Source organism: Ursus maritimus, unplaced genomic scaffold, assembly GCF_017311325.1.
Source record: "Ursus maritimus isolate PB19 unplaced genomic scaffold, ASM1731132v1 scaffold_4, whole genome shotgun sequence".
Taxonomy (NCBI): domain Eukaryota; kingdom Metazoa; phylum Chordata; class Mammalia; order Carnivora; family Ursidae; genus Ursus; species Ursus maritimus.
Window position 1 is genome coordinate 52,185,728 of NW_024426552.1, and position 15,877 is coordinate 52,201,604.

The 15,877-nt window shown below is 37.0% G+C and overlaps 1 protein-coding gene across 11 annotated transcripts in view; it reads left to right on the top strand.

The window, feature by feature from the left end:
- BBX (BBX high mobility group box domain containing) overlaps window positions 1-15,877 on the top strand; it is a 265,993-nt gene that overhangs the window by 51,129 nt on the left and 198,987 nt on the right. Inside the window, exon 1 of one of the 11 annotated variants that reach the window (XM_040621190.1) lies at window positions 14,957-15,112. The exons of the other annotated variants lie outside the window; for them this stretch is intronic. The gene's annotated coding sequence lies outside the window, so the exon portion shown is untranslated. Of the gene's footprint in view, window positions 1-14,956; window positions 15,113-15,877 lie in introns of those variants that run through there. 11 annotated transcript variants of the gene reach the window in all.

The window sequence follows — 15,877 nt, forward strand, 5'->3', positions numbered from 1 at the left end:
CTGTCTTCATTCTGTACTTGTGTTCTCCGTATCCCGCAGGGACCTTAAGAAGTACCTATGATGGGTCGAGTATCTTTTAAGATTTACTATCATTTTCTTTAGAACTAATTTTTAAATCTAGTTTTAAGAACATGAATTGGCAAGTTCTAGGATATTTTTGTTACTTATATAATTATATATTTATGGCAGTGAATTTTTCCCCCATGTAACTTTGCATTATATTTGAGAAGGTCATTTTCAATCAGTGCAGCATTTTAAAAAGCCAATAATCTTTTAGGTAAAATTTGAGTTACTTATGGCATTATATAGGCAATTAATTGGGTCTGATTTTTTTTTTTTTAAAGAATTTATTTATTTATTTGACAGAGAGAGACAGCCAGCGAGAGAGGGAACACAAGCAGGGGGAGTGGGAGAGGAAGAAGCAGGCTCATAGCGGAGGAGCCTGATGTGGGACTCGATCCCATAACGCCAGGATCACGCCCTGAGCCGAAGGCAGACGCTTAACCGCTGTGCCACCCAGGCGCCCCTGGGTCTGATTGTTTTAACTGCTTGGCATCATTTATAGAGTTCAAATTCAGATGTGTGGGAAATTATGAAAGGTTAATGTAATAAAAATAGATTACCAATGCATCATTCTTTTCTAAAAATGAAAAAATAAAGAGTTTAGTTTACCAGGAGTTTATATTGCCTTTTTATTTGATTTTCAGAGACATTGCTTCTGTTGTGCTAGTATTTTAGCAGAAGATGTCTCACATCTGGTACGCTTGGGTAGCTCAGTCGGTTAAACGTCTGCTTTTGGCTCAGGTCTTGATCCCAGGGTCCTGGGATCAAGTTCTGCATCGGACTCTCCGCTCAGCCGGGAGCCTGCTTCTCCCTCTGTCTCTGCTGCTCCCCCTGCTCCTGTGTACGCTCGCGGTCTCTCTCTCTGACAAATAAATAAATAAAACCTTAAGAAAGATGTCTCACATCCAAAGGTTTTTTGTTGTTAATTTTTCCCATTGTTATTACTCTCACTACTCTCCTTCAATATTGTCATCCTTGCTATTTCTTTGAATGTTCAAAATTGTTATACTAGCACATTCATGTGATTAATAGATATTAACAATTTGTATTTTGCTGAAGAGTCAAAAGTAAGATTTCCACAGGGGATTCATTTTGGTAAAGGAACATTATCTTTTGATGTCAGTTACACTAAACTTTAGTTGAATTCCTAATAGTTAAATGTTTACCAAAAATATGAGTGATACAGGTATGCTATCAGGACAAAATATATCATGGTTTTAAAATATTAAACGGTCAATATTTTTAATAAGACATGCTGAATTTCATGATTTAGTCTTCTGTAATTATGCAAATAAATCTTTAAAATATGGAAGACCTAAAGTCTACCTGATATCTGATCTGAGGCTGATCTTTTTAATTGTTATTCATAAGTGAATTCCTGAATGAATTTTGCTTAAAGACTGATCTGTATTTAACTAGGAGCAAGTTTAAACCAAGCTTTTAAGTTTTCATGGAAGCTGCTAGTTTTGTATTAAAATATCTTTAATCATACTTTAACTTACCGAGCTTTTATAGTGTAATCACACTTAAGTTCTGAAGTGTAGGATGGATAAAAGAGACACTTCCCCTGCATCCTAGGAAAGCAATGGCCTTTTCTCCGTTTCTGCTCAATCTTTTTTGGTGATATCGGCCAGTCTCTTTTCAGGATTCCAACCAAAATTTGGGGATTTCCCTTCTGTGATCCTTTATTTGTGTCTTGCTCCTACCAAGGATGCAGTGAAAGGACGTTATTTTCTTCATTCTTCGGTCTTACAGGGCCTAACAGTGCTTTGTACATAGTAGACAGGTAATAATTGTGGAATTAAGCAGAGATTTTTAGAAAGTAGCTTAAAAAGTAGAATTATATGCCAAATTATAATTAGTAGTTTGCTAATTGGACTCCTCTACTATGGGCATGAGCTGATGTTCAATTTTAATAACATTGCATACATCCTCGGTACTTAATATCCTTGAGTTGGCTGTTTGCAAACAGAAATTTAAGATAATAAAACTTACTTGAGTTATACATAAGGAATGAAGTTTATCAGCAGTACGACAGAATTTATAGGGTTTATTAAATCTAATACTTAATCCTGTACCATGTTCTCTAAGTGTAGTTGTTTGATGTTTTTTTAAAAAGAATTCTGCTATATCATTATTACTACTATTACACATTTTTTTTTAAAGATTTTATTTATTTATTCGACAGAGATAGAGACAGCCAGCGAGAGAGGGAACACAAGCAGGGGGAGTGGGAGAGGAAGAAGCAGGCTCATAGCGGAGGAGCCTGATGTGGGGCTCGATCCCAGAATGCCGGGATCACGCCCTGAGCGGAAGGCAGACGCTTAACCGCTGTGCCACCCAGGCGCCCCACTACTATTACACATTTTAAAGTAGAGTTTAGAGTCTATCAATTTGTATACAGTATTACTTCATCTGTAGTGGACCATGTTTATTTTAGAACAATATGTATATATATGAGCCAAAATACTACTTTTTTAAAAAAAATCTCTAAAAAAAAATCTTTATTTCAAGGATTTAGGAAGAAGCAATCATTTCTTCTTAGCTTGTTAGGACATCAGATATTTTGGCAAACTTTCTCTTTAATAAAATATTCATGTTAACCTGGTAAAAGTATTTTTAAAGTATATAGTTTTTAAAGATTTTATTTATTTATTTGACAGAGAGAGACAGCCAGCGAGAGAGGGAACACAAGCAGGGGGAGTGGGAGAGGAAGAAGCAGGCTCCCAGCAGAAGAGCCTGATGTGGGGCTCGATCCCATAACGCTGAGATCACGCCCTGAGCCGAAGGCAGACGCTTAACGACTGCGCCACCCAGGCGCCCCTTAAAGTATTTTCTATAGGTAGCAAGTGTTTTGCAAAATTGTTGTATGCTTTTGGAAACATTTGGCAAAAATGTGTGCAGTTTTTACTGAAAGAATTTTCAGTACACATATGGCATATCTAGAACTTTTTAAAAGACTTTATTTATTTGAGAGAGAGAGAGAGTGAGAACACAAGCTGGGGGAGAGGCAGAGGGAGAAGCAGACTCCCTGCTGATCAGGGAGCCTGATGTGGGGCTGGATCCCAGGACTCTGGGATCACAACCTGAGCCAAAGGTAGACGCTTAACCGACTGAGCCACCCAGGTGCCCTCCTATAAGAAACCTTTTTTTTTTTTTTTTTAAAGATTTTATTTATCAGAGAGAGAGAGCAGGCGAGTGTGCATACAAGCTGGGGGAGCAGCAGAGGGAGAGGGAGAAGCAGGTTCTCCGCTGAGCAGGGAGTCCAATGTGGGGCTCTATCCCAGGACCCTGGGATCATGACCCCAGCCTAAGGCAGACACTTAACCAACTGAGCCACCCAGGAGCTCCTACGAACTTTTTTACCAACATTTTTCTGTCCCCTGGGAATTTTGTATCTTTGGACCACCTTTACCCTTCTCTTCTTGTTTCTAAGTCACATTGTATTTAGTTTCATCCAGGTGTCCAGACAATGTTTATGAAACTAAGGTTTTTTGGGGTTTTTAAAGTATCGATTTTTTAACAATATAATTGAAGTTATGTCTTTGTGATTGAAAAGTTGTTTTAGCCTGTCGGATAAGTAGCCATCTTTAAAAACCCACAGCCACCCAAATGCCAAACAATTAATGCTAATTTTAGGACAGCTTCCAGACATGAATTTCAACAAAGCAGAGGACTTTCTCTGTTTTTTGTTTTTAATCTTGAGTGAACGGTTCTTTGCTCACTAATGTCTTAACTAGTATTATAACTGTAAATATTACTGTCTTACTAGTATTTTCTACTTTAAAGCCATTGGCATATAAATAATAAGGTGGTACTCCTGTGCTGATGTTTTGTCGCTGGCACTGTAATCTTTCGTTTTTTAATAGTTTTTAACTCTTTGAAGGTTTAAATTTAAATGTTAAACTTTTGATGATGATGTATTTCCCTGCCTTGCTAAACAGAATTTAGTAAACATAATTTTACTTTCCTTGGTATTTCAAAATCCCTGTTATTGCTGTTAGGATTAATGGAATGGTGTAGATGTGTGTTATGGAGATACGTTGTACTCTTTGCCACACTATAAATGTTCTGTGTTGCTGTTCCCTAGAAAGTGATCTGTGCTTTAATCTTTTTTAATTTTTTTTTCCTATTCCCTCATTCTTACCCTGTTTCCTTTTTGACTCTCCTGAAGGCTGTTAGCAGCCCAGTTATATGATTTGCTACTAAGATAACGAACCGTATCACAGCAATGATCAAAATAAAAACCAACATGTGGTGAAGCTTAAAGGCCTGCCTTTAAATATGGGATTTGTTGGGTATTAATAAAACAAATCTTGTTTGTTCAGAGGACTTTCTCTGCTTTCTTAGGCCTATAATCTTTTGTATTTTGGATAGTTAATCTCAGAAGCAGAGTCTCTGATTGACTTGGATGTTACTGTGTGAGGTTTCTTAGTATAACTCTTAGAGGCATGAACCTCACAGATACCTTATAGCTAGCTACCCAACTGCTTATTTTATGAATAAGGAAACAAGCATAATTGAAAGATTTGCACCAACAGTACAGGGTACTAGATTTCTGGAGTCATTAATGCTTTATTTATTCCTTTTAAGAGCAAACTGAGTCACTGAGAATAGTTTTAACATGTTAATTCGTGTTTTAAAAATATTAATTATAACATGTTAATGCTTTTCTTCATTATAACCTGAGCCTGAGTAGATTAATGATTCTGCAAAACGGTCTTCAGTTTTGATTTCTGGAACTATTTTTTTATAAGGCTGTTTTGTTTTTTACAAACAAATCTTTCAATTTTGGGGATGAACTGTACTTTTAACTTACATATAGTATCTCAAATATTATTAATTGTGAATTTAAGCTAATTTTGCAGTTGGTTTGTTTTTAATATCTGAATCAAGTTGTTGAAGTGATTACTATTTTTTTCTTTAGTTTTGCACACCTTATAGAATCAAAGTTAATAGTTCTCAATTTGTCAATCAGTTATCAAAACACATTTTCCCCTTCTTCCCTGCCTTCCTTTCTCTGTTTCTTCATTTCTTCCTACAAATGTTCATGTATAGAATGCTATGTGGTACACTCCAGAGAGTGCACACAGCTCCTTAACCTTACGTTCTACTGAAGACAGTTGATGTCAAATAATTACTTACGCATTATTTTATTTCAGATTTTCATAAATGGTTAAAAGCAGAGAATGGGTTGGGTAGTAAGAGAATTACTGTAAGTGAGAAGCTGACCAGATCTTTAGGAGCAGGGCAGTCTTCTTTGAGGAAGTGATGCTTCAATTGAAATCTGAATCAGGAGGCTTTCAGGACACAAAAATGCAGGAGAGAGTATAGAAACAAGGCCTGGAAGAGGGCAGGTGGAGCGGCATGAATTCTTACAAAAGCTGAGTGAAGACAGGCCAGGAGGCAGGAGGGAAACCAAGAGAATGTCAAGTCAGTAACTCAAGTGGAGGAAACAATAAGGTATGGATGTGAACCCACCAGTGCGTTTAGCAATCCATAGGCCATTGGTGGTCCAATTGGGAGTCATTTTTGAAAAATGGGAGGGGGTGAGAGCTGCCATACATCAGTGGATTAGGGGCAAGTAAGAAAGGAGAAAAAGGTGATAGTTGCTATTGACAAATTGTTCAAAAAGTTTCACTTGGAAAGGAGGAAGAGAGCATAGTACCTGGAGATGGAATTGGGAGCAGATTATTTATGTTAAGATAAAAAGGAAATATCTGTATTTCAAAGTGGAAAAAAATAGCTTCTCAGAAGGCCCATACTCTGTTACATGACAGCAAATACATTTAAAAAGTCTTTAAGTTATTATATTTTTGGTAATTCTGATGTTTATAAGAAGCCTTTCTTTCCAATTATGGTGCTTTTAGTTAACTCAGTACTGCAAAAATGTTTCTTTTTCTGTGGTTCTTTGTTTTCATTGGAAAAATGTTTAATCAAAATTTATAATTTTAGTGATGCTAAATTGGCATGAGTCACTAAGGGAAATATTTTCACAATAGGAAACCTATATTTCACATATATGTATGAGAAACTCTGGAAAACTAAAAAGTGAATTTATTTTGATTATGTTATTAAAACACAGTAGGAAGATGCAAGAAAACAAGATATTTGGTTATACTATATTTATTGCAAAGAGGAGGTCAGTAACGCCTAAACTAAGAAGTTCTAGAATCTTCAGATTTCAATCTATAATAACTCTTATTGGTCAGGTTCACACTTAATAATTTTTGAACATTTTTGTGAAAGAACAGTAAAAGATCAAGTTGCAGGTACATGTTCTGATCTTTCTTACATCTTTAATGTTAAACAAATGTTCTCATTTTAAGAAAACCCAATGTAGAATCAGAAGCACTAATAATAAATAAATAGAAGGTAATTCTTTGGCCAAGCTAATTCATCCACATGGTTCTCTTAAATACCAGTAATCTATTTTAAAGAGCTTATATATATATTATTAACTATTTGTCCATCAGAGAATGCTAGCTGATAGGCAGAGAAATGTAAAATTTTTAAGAGTCACTAGCATTTGAATATTAATCAGGAATGAACTTTAAAATATTCAGCCTGTTGTACATATGTATGTGCCCACAAATATACATGAATTCATTTCTTGAGAGGTAACTCTTCATTGTGTTTTTTTAGATCTGGTTTCTTAAACTTGAGTCAAGTAATAGACGTAGTCTTAGGTGTTAGCTAGTTCTTAATCAGAATTTAAAATTTTTTAATGTTTTATTTAGATGATAAATGTGAAAGAAATAACGTATTTTCTAGGTGGTCTGATTAGTTAGCTTATAACTGAAGTCACTATTGGATTTTTGTCACAATGTTTGCATTTGTGTTTGTGATACTGTTGACAATTAAATGTGCACCTAAACTGAACTTTTTAGCTATTAAGACCATATTCCTTAGACTGCAGTCCACAGTGTTGTCTGTGGATTTATTTTTGTTGTCCAGGCCAAGTAAGTTTGAGAAAAACAGTGTCCTTGATTATGCCTTGTGATATTGTGTCCAGTGATATAAGCAGGTGATTTCACACTGTTGAGGGCTTTGCCATTTTATCTTGCTTTATTTAAAAATTTATTCCACTACTTCTTCTGAATGTTTTGAAATTTTTAACATTTTTTTACAGATAAATGAACTTAGTTTTGTTAAACTTTTGAGAATTTAGTCACATTAATTGGAATGATTTGGGTCTTGTAATTTTAGATAATCTGGACTAGAAAGTGCTATTGTCAAAATTCTTAAAGAAGTAGTAAAGAATATGTTGCAAAGTTTTTCAGGTTGCTGCCTGCTGTTAGTTATTAAGTGTTGGGACGTTGTCCTAAAGGAGAAATTATTTGGAGGCAGATGCAGGAGCCAGGCAGAGAGCATGACTGTGGGAACTGGGCATTGGGTAAGTGGATAGGAGATAGTGGAAATCATGCCGTAAGTGGAGGTGTCTGCTCTAAAATCATTCAGGTTTATTTTCATCTTAGCTGGGCAGGCCAGACCAACACAGATTTGCAGGCTGTAGGCTGTTGAGCCTCAAACTAGTTGTGGGAACAACCTATTTGGGGAAAGCAAAACTTAGAAAATGGTTCTGTCTCAGTTGGAGGCAGTTGTTCATTTTTCATTCATTCATTCCCTCATCCATCCTTCTGTCCATTTATCATTTCATCCATTCTTCCATCCTCTTCATTTATACACATATTAACTTACTCATCACTGAAGTATCTATTATATGCCTGGCTTTAGACACAAAACAGAATCCTTGCGTTTAGTAATTCATAGTTCTACAGCAAGTTGGCAGAAAACCAACCAGAAATAGTATAGAAAACACCTTGTTTTAATAATATATCTCACTGCCAAATTATTATTATCTTTTTGCTTATCTTCTTCCTAGGGGAGTAGAAGCTTTATCTGTTTTGTTCTTTTTATCCCATTGCTCAAAGCAGCGCCTGGTATACAGTAGGTATTAAGTAACTATTGAATGAATAGAATGATTGAATGAATGTTTTGATTGTTTAGTAAAACCTTATGGAGGGGAGGGGATAAGAGCCAGATCCTGAAAGATGGTCAGATTTTGAATAGGTGCAGAAAGGAGCAAGTGACTGACCGACAGAGGGAGCTGTATGAACAAAGTGGTCACAAAGTAAGAAGAGGGGCCTGGAGCCCTGGGGGTAGCGGATGGAAGGGTAGAGAGTAGGATTAGTAAGGAAGCCAGCCCGGATTGAGCAGCCGTTTCACTTTGGAGAGAAGCCAGGAGCTAATGTGGTTGAATGAGAGGTGGAAGGAGTGTGCACTCGAGAAGCAGTTTGGTTACTAGCATGGAAGCACACATTTCAGGTTCAGAATCCTAGTTTGCCACTTGTAAACTGGGTAGCTTTGTTCAGGATGCTTAATTTCTCCGTGCCTGAGTTTCCTAATTCCAATAAAAAAATAATAATTCAGCAATTAAGATTATGTTCATCAATATTTTTTTGTTGTTCTTCATCAGTATTTTTAATAACATGAGGAAATGCTTAGGTTATTTTTCCTAGAACTGACATATGTGAGTAAAAAAGAAAGGGGTAAGAATTGAACATATAGCATGATTTAGAGGCAGAATACCTACTTATGTGCCAGGCTTTGGGGTTACAAAAAAAAAAAATACGGGATGTCAAACATGTTGATAGTAGTGTGATTATAGGTGATGATTATTTTAATTTAAAAATCACTTATATAGTCTACTTGTGAGCATTCATGAATGTGAGAAGTTAAAGCTCCCGTATTAGGTAAGAAATGAATGATGTTTACAAAGAACGTCTGTGTGGTCCGAGTTAGTGATAATGTGTTACACCCGTTTTCCCTGCTCCATGAAACTTCCATTTGGCCTTTTTGACATATCCACTTAGAACATTTAGACATCATTTTATCCTCTTTCTCCTATTTTTTAAAATTTAGTGGGGAAAACATGAGGAAAACATTTTATTATTTGAGCTTATTAATTATACTCGATGAGTAAATATCTTTGAACATCTACTGTTTGACAGGTTATCTTGTACTCTCAGAAGATAAAAAAATGTACTTGGTTTCTTACCCTCCAAAAGCTTATAAAAGGAACCAGTAAACCAAAGCTATTAGAAGAAAATAAGTAGAGAACATTTGAAGTCAAAGCTGTTTAATCCTAATTCAGAACCGAACTGAACAGAACCTGGAGTTCTCCAGGCTTTCCGCCTCCTAATCCAGTGGCCTTTCCCTTGCTTCCAGAGGGCCTTCTTTATCAGGTTACTTGGTTCTCCAGATAATTATCTGAAAACAAAAATGACCACTGATTCATTACTCCAGCTGCTTCCAACTCATCAGCACTGGTTTAAGCCATCAAATGGTACTTGGCGCTGTTTCAGAAAGTCCCCCAGAGGAAGTAGGAAAGCCCGCGTGGAGCTGGTTTTTGAGCAGACTGCCACATCACAGTTCTTCAAAGTTTCGGAAGTGGAATTGTGCTCTTCATTTTCTCTGGGAAGATACCTAACGATTGTTTAAGTACAGAAATATTTCAGTATTTCTCTATGCCTGCTTTGAGAGTCTTGGCCTTCGTAATCACAGAAAGGCATACAGACGTATTTAGAGAAAGGACAAGATCTGGCAAAACAAAATTTGTTTTAAAAGGGTGATTTCCATAGTTTGGCTAGAGATTTGCATCACGCTCCATGAATCTTGTTTCGTTCCTTCATTCCTTTGTTTTAGTGCTTTCCATCCTTTTCCTTTTTTTCCCCCAGGACTGTATAGCTTCATGTATAATATAGAGTTTATAGATATATAGAGTACAATCGGGAGTTTTACAGTTTCAAATATGAAGTATTTCCTTAAAGTGGACCTTTCTAAACACTTTTGAACATATTTTCGTAAGTAAATTCTGTGGGACCGGTGTGTTGTACCAGCTTTAAGCATGAAGATTTGATCAAGTAATTAGTTATATGCTTTATAATATGGTTAAGCAGAAAATGATTTGTACGGTGTTTATATCTATGCATCTGTTTTACTTCATTTTTCTAAATGTTCACCACTCTTTTTTTTTTTTTTTAAGATTTTATTTATTTATTTGAAAGAGATAGAGACAGCCAGCGAGAGAGGGAACACAAGCAGGGGGAGTGGGAGAGGAAGAAGCAGGCTCACAGCGGAGGAGCCTGATGTGGGGCTCGATCCCATAACGCCAGGATCACGCCCTGAGCCGAAGGCAGACGCTTAACCGCTGTGCCACCCAGGCGCCCCTAAATGTTCACCCCTCTTATTTTACTGGTTTCTCTTTTATTTAAGTGACTTTAAAGTGTAAGCTCCATCCAGAGCCCGTCCTGCCTACACAGGTGACTCCCTCTCGTTCATGTACAGCTGCTTGTTTCTCCTTCTCACTTCTGTTTACTTATTATTTACTCCATCATCAAAAGCTCCACCATTGGGCCTGTGACCAGCGCTTGGGGTTGGAAGACAGGATGAGGTCAGGGGTTCCACTCCTCAGTAACAGCACAGCTTGTGTGTGGTCCCAACAGAAGTCACGGCTTTGCGTGTCCCAGTATTACCGGAAACTTCGTCCCTGACCTTTCATGACCTTGCCTCCTTAACACAACCCGTAATGCCTCCAGCTTCCAGGCATTCTCCACTCCTGGGAATCGGCCAATTTCCTAAAGGTTAATGCCTTTCTGGAGAGATTTTTTTTCCCTCATAGTCTTAAGGACAGAATTATAGATTAAGGATAGAATCATATGATTAGCTTTCAAGGTATATACTTCTTTTTCTCTGGTGTTTGTAGATTCTAAAAGAAGCCTTTTTTTTTTTTTTTAACTATAACACCCATCTAAAGAAAAAAGCGAACTTAGATAATTTTCCAGTGAGCCTCTTAATGTTCTTCATTTTTCATAGGACAGTGAAGAAAGTTATAAAAATAATGAAAGAGTAAAAGGGATCAAAACAATGCTTAGAGAATTCAGGGAGCACTGCAAGTCCAATAAAAGGCTTAAAAAGATTTGGTTGAAGATGCAGAAACAATCAGGTGCTGATGGTGGTAGGTAGCGGGGGAGGGGGAGGCATTTTAGAAGTGTGTAGAATTCCTCCTCTCCCATAAATTTTAAATTAAAAAAATTTTTTTTAAAGATTATATTTATTTGAGAGAGAGAGAGAAAGAGCACAATCCTGGAGAGAGGGAGAGGGAAGCAGAGGGAGAACAGGGAGCCTGATGCACGGCTCGATCCCAGGATCCTGGGATCATGACCTGAACCGAAGGCAGATGCTTTACTGACTGAGCCACCCATGCACCCCCTCCCATAAATGTTATACTGTATTGATGAACAAATGTATTTCTAAACTTTCCAGTATATGCTAAAAGCACCTGATTTCAAATAAGAAAACTACTTCAAGGCTTGACTTTTCAGCTCATGAAGTAAGTGAGATGGTTGACCTCTGTGGATCTTAGGGTCTTCATGAAATGGAAATAACATTTATCTCAGTAGTTTTCTCAGAAGTGAAAATATATTGTAAAATATGTTTGCTAAAGTTTAATCAGTAAAAAATGTTAGTGTATTGTAGACCCATCTCAGATGTCTGTGCCCCTTAGAAGTGGCTTGCTGAAGCATTGACAAATGATGACTTTCAAATAGGAAACCTCTTAGAGCTAGAGAGGTGTTAGAGTATAGGAGAAATAAGCCTTTTTGGGGGGAAAAGTTGTTATATTGAGGAGAATACACAGGTAAGTGCTATGTAATCTGATTTGAGAGAATATATTTCCACCAAATATGATTTATTTATTTGTAAGGAACTATAAAAAAATAACAAATGTCACAACTCTCAGTAATGGTACACAGTTAAAAGGAGTACTGAAATTTTATACTTGATAATATTCTATTTATTTATTTAGTTTAACTGAATTTTTAAAATTTATATTATTTATTTATTTATTTTGATAATACACTCCCTCACTTTATTTTTTTATTTTTTTTAATTTTTTTTATATATTATGTTAGTCACCATACAGTACATCCCTAGTTTCTGATGTAAAGTTCGATGATTCATTAGTTGTGTATAACACCCAGTGCACCATGCAATACGTGCCCTCCTTACTACCCATCACCAGTCTATCCCATTCCCCCACCCCCCTCCCCTCTGAAGCCCTCAGTTTGTTTCTCATAGTCCATAGTCTCTCATGCTTCATTCCCCCTTCTGATTACCCCCCCTATTTATTTTAAAGGGTCCTAAAACTAATAGAAATGTTTCTTTGAGACAGAGTACATGACTGTAGGTAATTGAAATGTCTTTCACGAAAGTAAAAGGGAAATATTTGAATGTTTGTGGTGAGGGGAAACTGTAACTTGCTACTTAATTTATGCTATTTTAACCTTTATAATCATTGTGGTACTTCAGAAATTTTTTTTACATTTTATGTATAACTTGTAGGTAGCTCTGACTGTGGCTTTATATTGAAGAGATTAACCCCATCAAGAAATTAATAAGTTAATAGTCTTCCAGTTTAGTATGACTTTGATATTTGGGAAAATTTGTAAGCCTATCAGCTTACAAAATGTAATCTGTTTACAATTTCTAATTTTTTAAAAGATGTTTTGGGTTTAAAAAATATTAAGATAACCAGGTGTTCTTTATGAGATTGCTCATTTTTAAAAACATGTTAAACTGATTTTCAGTATAACAGCAGCCTTAGCATTGAACAGAATGCTTAATCTTAATGTCTCTTGGAGTCTAATAATGCTAGGAAATCTTATGGAAATTTGAAACATTTAAAAATAGATCTATGCAATAACCTGAAGTCTTAAAGTTTATTTCTTTATTATTTTGCTGTGTTTACCAGTGCACACCAGCTCAGATTTTATTAATAAAAGAGGCATTTGCAACTTTCGGGAGCTTTCAGGTAACTTCTTCAAGTAGGTATGTTTAGATTTATCAAAATAGTAGTCAGATTTGGCAAATTTCAGGAATACTGGATGATCATTGATCCTGAATTTCTCTGCCCCATACACATACCTTAAGGGCCAACAGTTTCTATTAGATAGTACCATTTAGTTAATCGGAGAATGTTTTGTTTTCTAGGTTAAGGTAAAAGGTTCTTTTAACCTTTCATTTTTCAAAGACCTTCTTTATATGGAAAAAAGTAGAAGTATGATATTTGGGGGATTTTTTTTGTTGTCTGACTATATTATAATTTTACATTTCTGTACAGCTAATTTTCTTAGAGACTAATTGGTGTTCTGTTAAAACTTTTAACATGCTTGTTGGTCAGTGGTACTTCAAGGATAGTCTGCATTTGGCCTGTGGCTGTTGTAATAGCAGCAGTCACTTAATCAACCAATATAAAAGTGTTTATCTGACACCGACCTTGTGCTGGATATTATGGGACTAACAAAGCCCCTTGAGCTGGTCAATAAATTTTAAGTGATTATGACCCTGAGGCCTATCTTTTGTCTGAAAACTGAATGCTGGGCATAGGTTCAGCAATTGCCAGAGAAGTCATCACAAATCCACTAAATCCTAATTCATTTTGGTGACGTAAGATTATCACTATCTAAAGAGTTGGATTCTGGGAGTAAGCTCAGTGGCAAAAGAAACCTTGAAGGAGTCGGAAAACAGGCTTGAAAACTTTCAACTAATCTTCTAACATTTATCGGGTACAACATAATATACTAGGTGCTGGGGATGTAAGATGAACAAAAACAAGGATTCTCTTTTGTGGGATCTTACAGGGTAGTGGGGAAACTAGCGTGTGTTCAAAATGAGAGCCGTCAGGACTCTACCAGTGACACGTGCAGAACTTTTGGGAACACATAGGATTCAGTCTAACTCTCCATGAAGGAAATGGACTGATTTTTTTCCAGTCCTTTTAAGTGAAAAAACAAAACAAAAAACAGCCTTTGGATTTAGACAGTAGCCATAGAGGAGAATAATGTGGATTCAAAGACCAAAACACTGTTATCCAAAGGAACTCAGAAGTAACATTGCATGAGCATATGATTTAAGATTTGCCAGAGGAATAGAGTTGCAGTTTAGTAGTTGAGAGGAACATTTTGCTGGGCTCTGATACTTTCAGAGGTAAATGCTTTTCATTGTGCCTGTATCAGGTCATCAGTGAGAGCTGATTTAAATCATCACATTTCCCCCCAGGGTCAGATAACAGTTATTAAACAGATAGGGAGTAGACCCCAAATTCTATCACAGGCCAGGTTTTTGCCATTTTTCTTTGTAGTAGTCCTTTAGGCACCTGGTAACATTTTATAAATGTAAGTTTGTTTTTCCTGGGCTCACTGCCCCAATCTAGTAGCCCAAAGTTTTTCATGTTCCCAATTTCAGGCATCCATAGAGTTTCTACATTTTGCACATTATTCTCTTCCAGAGACTGTCTGCCTTTTTGGCTTCTTCCCTGTAGCCCTGCCTCCTGTCAGTCTCACTTAGTCAGATTCCCAGCTCATTGTCTTGTTGCCAGGGTGGCCCTCCAGGCTAACTACAGAGAAAGTTGATGATGGAGTTGAAGATGGTGATGGTGAGAATAAAGATGTCATGCCCTCATTGTAATCATTTTCTGTCAGGGCACAGGAGTTCAGAGTGTGAGCTCTCGAGACAGGCTACTTAGCCTCAGTGCCAGCTCTTTCACTTCTTGGCTCTGGAATCCTAAGCTCTCGTGGACAGTCTTTCCTCATCGATAAAACATAGTATCTGTTATGCCATAAGATTCCTGGGGAGAATTAGATGAATCAAGACATGTCCATACCATAGGAGCTCAGAAGCGTTGTTAGTTATTATTTAGTAAACGCAAGGTTATAACTGGTGCAGTACTAAGGACGCTATCTTATTTATTTATTTATTTATTTATTTATTTATTTATTTAAAAGAAATATTTATTTCAGGGGGGTGGCAGAGGGAGAGAGAGAATCCTGAAGCAGACTGCCCACTCAGCGGGGAGGCCAGCACGGGGCTTGATCCCAGGACCCTGAGATCCTGACCTGAATTGAAATCAAGACTCTGCCGCTTAACCAACTGAACCACCAGGTGCCCCAGGACACTATCTCTTTTAATGCCCACAACAACCTTATAGGTACGCTCTTATTGTCTTTTATGGATGGGGAAATTGAGCCTTAGAAAAGTTAAATAACTTTTCCAAGGACACATGGTCTGGATTCAAACTCAGATCTGCATGATTCCAGAAAGCTCCCCCCATCCCAGACTAAAACCTGATGCCCTGCGGGAGTCACAAGATAGGGTGGGGATCCTGCCACAGCTGCTCACTACACTGTTGATTATACCAGCACTTTAGTGGGGCATGTACGTGTCCCAGAGAACTTTGAGGGACCATCCATCTGCAGGATTGAGTTATCGTTTGGCTTTCTTGCCTGCTTTGTGACCTTGAGCAAGTCACTTAAGTATTTTTGAGGCTCAGATTCAGGGTCAAATGAGACAATAGGAAGCACATAATAATTCGTGGAATAAGGTGCCTAGCCTACCATATAGACATTTAAATAGAACAGGAAGTATCAATTAACTTTTTGAAACCTGCCCTTCCCTTTGATCTTATTTGAATTTTGTTTGCTACTTTTGAAAGTGAGAAGTTTATTTTGTGCTTCTGGAGATGAACCTAAAGTTCTAGGGCACTAGATGGAGTAGTGCCTTGGAGACTGAAGCTTTGGACTACCAAGTACCATAACAAGCAAAAACATGCAGTGAGTAGATAATTACTAAAAGTAACATGCACCTGTGTGTTAGTAATTGGAAGTGGGATGGGTTTGCTACCAAAATGAATGGGGGTCACAAGTACGAATGTTAGGCCTCACCCTTTGGCCATCCAGCCATGTTAATGATCCAG